We start from the raw sequence: 4833 nt of genomic DNA, 5'->3' as shown, positions 1-4833 counted from the left end.
GCTCAAGTCCTAAAATAGCCCACGGTAATAACTACAGACTAAATTTCCACTACCATCAAGGGAAGAAAGTAGTGTTCCTGAATTCATAGAGATCCTAAAAAACCAATTGGGACACTACTATGAGAATGATGATCCAAATGCTACCATTCCTATCCACCACCACAACGGATACTAGGTGAATTCTATCTCGGATGGGGGAGCAAGAGTGAGCATTATAACCAAGAAATGCTGGAAAAAATGGGAAAAACTTAAGTTGGAACAAATGGATCTCATTGTGAAGATGTCAAATAGAACATCTATAAGAAGACCCATGGGAGTCTTGTAATAATTAAGATTACAGATCTTTTTTGTTATCATCACACCTTTTTGGTGATGAAATTTTTACATAATTAGATTCATATGACATCATACATGGCAAACCTTTCATGAGGGAGGCTAAGTTGGTACATGATTGTGCCTTGGACCAAATCTATTTAGGCAAAAGAATCTTAAGTTATAAAGGTTGGCTTATAAACATAAAAGATCGAATCTATCACAATGGAGCGAACGACTTTAGTACAAGTGTATGAGCTAATAAAAAACTCCAAACACAGAAGAGGATGAGAATAGGATGTATTAACTCGTACAAGTGTATGATCTAATAAAAACCCCAAACACAGAAGAGGATGAGAATAGGAAGTATGTGTCCCTACCTTCGATAGATTTTAGTGAAAATTGGATGTGCTACATTGATGTACTTTTGAATCAAGGTACAAAGTATTTAGACATGGATGCAACAGAACCTGGACCATTGACCTCACTCTTTATGATGAGCATTGAAACTAATTAGAGTTATACAGAATCTAAATCATCAAGCTCAAATAGTTAAGATATGAAGATGTAACCAAAAGGATGATGTCTCAAGAGATAGTTGAGGCATAAATGTTGTCATGCTGCCAAGTGTAACAACATATTACATAGGAATCGAAGAAGTAGCCCCACCAAAAGCAAAATTTGAACCATGTCTCTCTAAGACTAAGAGGTGAAGAAGAAATAGAGCCTTGGCTATTCCATTTCCGAGGGGGGGTGCCGTTTTTGTTTTCGTTTCATTTGTGGTGACTATGCCTAATGCTAGAAAGGCAATAAATCAAGAACTTTGGCAAAAGATGAGCAATATTTTATTATTATTAAAATATTAAAGCAAAAAGACGAAAGCAAAGCATGAAGATTACTTTTGGCAAGGGACAAGTCCCAACACAAAGCCAAATCCACAGTATCACATGACTAGCATCAATCCCTTGCATAACATCCATGGACGCCAATGTATACACATAATGAGAAAGTAAGGGTGGACCAGCTGGGTGCCAAATGGTGACAAGTCTAGATTTAAAGACGTTGAAAAAACATTTCTCTTTATATATTACTGCACAGGGGTCATGGTCGAAAAAGAAGAAGAAGACAATGATAGGTTAGACTTGCCGACGGAAAGGCTGGTCCCTAAGCATTTCAAATCCAATAACATTGGCAGTAGGATTGTGATTTTCCTTAGAGCAACCCAATGCTCCAAGGAAGGAAAATAAAGGTCCGTTCTTATGAAGGCCCTATAGAAGTGGAAGAAGTAGGCCCAGTTAGTGTTACAAGGACTTCACTCCTAAAGAGGAGAAAGAATTGGTGGAACTCCTTAAAGAGTTTAAGGATTATTTTTCCTAAAAATACACTGATATGAAGGGAATACCACCAAAAGTGGTGCAATATACTATTCATATCATCCAAGGTTCAAGACCAATAAGGCAAATACCTTACCAAATGAATCCCAAATATTTAACCATTATAAAGGAGGAAATTGAAAAACTCATTGTGGTAGGATTCATATGTGAAATTGAGGAAAGTGAGTGGGTATACCCATCATTATTGTGACCAAGAAGAATAGGACGCTAAGGGTGTGTGTGGACTTAAAGAATGATAATGTATCCAGGTGTAAGGGGGGTTTGGACTTAAATAATGATAATGTATCCAAGTGTAAGGGGGGGGGACTTTAATAATGTCAATGTAGCCACGTGTAAGGACCGCTACTCCTTACCTTACACTAAACATGTTTTGAAAAGAGTCATCGTCGGAGATGAAGCTTACAACTTCTTGGATGATTTTTCAAGTTACAACCAAGTGTATATTACTCTCAAGAATCATCACAAGGCCACATTTAGGCATTTTTACATATAAGGTTATGCCTTTTGGACTAATGAATGCTCTAGCAACATTTCAGCACCACACAGATAATAGACGGTTAATGTGCACGACATTGAAGGATTATCTATAGATATGGTTGGACGTATTCATAGATAGCTTATGTGCTTATTCCAAATGGAAATCTCATCTTATGTACTTAAGAAAGGTGTTTCTAAGGTGTCAATTGTATTTGAATATCCTTAAATGCCAATTTTGGGTAGAGCATGGAATTATATCGGGACACATAGTGTCCAAAAATGGCATATCCACGAGAGGAAAGTTAAATTGATTTTGGAAACCCCCCATAAACTATAGAGGAGCATAACATTTTATGGGACACATCGAATATTATTGATGATTTATGATATTTTATATAATTACCATATTTTATACAAAAATTACCAGATCATTATATAGAATATTGATATTTTTTTAAATGGAATGAAGAGTTCCAAAGGGCTTATGATGAACTAAAGAGTGCCTTAGTAAGTGCATCTATTCTAAGACCTCCCAACTGGGACCTAATCTTTCATGTGCACTAACTTTGCCATTGGATGTGTATTGCCATAACCAAGGGAACACAAGCTTGATTACCTTGTTTGTTTTGCTAGTAGAGGCAACTCAATACAACCACTGAAAGATAAGGGTTGGCCATGGTTTATACTTTGAAAAAGTACATACATTATTTATTGGTGGCCAACAAGTTTATGTTCTTTGTGGTCCACCAGGCGCTGTTGTATTTTGTTGACAAGACTTGCACCATGGGAAGAATTACATGATTGTTGCTTTTACTTCTAGAATTTAACTTTTTACAATCACTATAAGGAAGGGATCACAACATGTTTTAGTAGAGACCACATGTCACAAATTCCTTATAGTGACCCTACCATCAAAATCAATGTTTAAAATTGACATGATGCATGATTGGAGTGACGAAATATCACAATACCTCACTTATGGCTTTCTAATTATTCGAAATGAATTTTTTTGAAGAGGTTCAATCAGGCCGAAAATCGTAGCGAGATCACATTGGTCCAGTCCTCGTTGGCCTAGTGGAAGGGTGAGGTGCATCCACTTAAATAGCATGGGGAGGTCGAATGATTGCTTCCGAAAAAGGCATTTGAGCCAAAATTTCCAACAGTTAATACGGGGGTAGCTCCTTCCTCCCTAGGGATCTTGGGAAATGCACTTCGTGGTTGGTTATCCGAGGTCCACAGAAAGTGGCTGAAAAGTTTGTTGGCAAAGCCAAGTATTGCCATGTACCCAAAACAACAAAGGGGTCACCGATTGTGAACAAAGATAAGATGTGACAGTTTATTAGGGTGGCACCTTATTGATCGATTGTGGGACAACCATATAAGCTTGGAAAAATCCTAGAAAGGTGTGTGTGAGGATGAATTTATACATGTTTGTGAGGAGACATACTCTAGAATCATTGGAGGATATTTTATTGGAGAGATTATAGCATGCAAAGCTACAAGCAAGATTATGGTGGCCAACCTTAATTCATGATGCCATAGAGTTTTTCAAAGTGCAATTTGAATTTTAAAGTTTTGTGCTATGAAAGATCTTACTCCTTGTGAGTGTTCTCTTTTATACACTACATGAGGTATCCTCTTACATGGTATCAGAGCTCCAACTTGCAATTACTATGTGCTAGAGTAGTCCCTTAAGATAAAAGGTTTTTTTAATATCCTCTTTTGAAGTGCAAGCTTAAGGTTATTCTTTCCTCTTATTAGCTTTAAAGAAATTTAAAATAAGACCCCATCCACTGTTTATTTGCTGATGGAAAGCTCTATGGCACAAATTATCCTCTTTTGAAGTGCAAGCTTAAGGTTATTCTTTCCTCCTATTAGCTTTGAGACATTTAAAATAAGACCTTGCCCACTATTCATTTGCTGATGGTGGAAAGCTCTATGGCACAAATTATCCTCTTTTAAAGTGTAAGCTTAAGGTTATTCTTTCCTCTTATTACCTTTGAGACACTATCATTGGTGCCTGAGACACCATCATTGGAAAGCTTAATGGCACCAATTATCCTCTTTTGAAGTGCAATCTTAAGGTTACTATTTCCTTCTATAAGCTCTGGAACACCGTCATTGGTGTTGCTGTTCACCCCCCACAAACAAGGGATGCAGAGATAATTGTTATCGACCTTGTCTTATCTTGGAGATAAAGAGATGCAGATGATCTTTGTGCCATCATTACTAGCATGGATAATATTTTGCAACATATCTTTGTAGCAATATAAGGGCATGGGATTTATTGCAAAGCCAGTACGAGACCATGAATCCCTCAAGGATTCAAAATCTTAAAAACCATATTCAACAAAAAAAAGGTGAATTAAGGTGAAGCGGTGGAGATGTTTCTCACAAGAATCAAAGATCTCCATGGCTGCAATCGACATGAGTGTGGTCTCCTTGGATCTTTCTCATTGTGCTTAAATATGAAGACAAAGATGGATGAAGGTAAAACAGCGGAGGTATTTCTCACCAAAATTCAAAGATAATTGTGACTAGCAGATGGCTCCAATCAGCATTCAGTGTGCTCTCCCTAGATCTTATGCATTGCTGCTTAAGGGTATTCTAAGGGTATTACCACCTGAATATGAAGGCAAAGCTGAATAAA

This window comes from Cibotium barometz, chromosome 48 (genome assembly GCF_041138505.1).
Source record: "Cibotium barometz isolate CiBa-2024 chromosome 48, ASM4113850v1, whole genome shotgun sequence".
Lineage (NCBI taxonomy): Eukaryota > Viridiplantae > Streptophyta > Polypodiopsida > Cyatheales > Cibotiaceae > Cibotium > Cibotium barometz.
Note: the sequence above shows the minus strand (reverse complement) of the source record.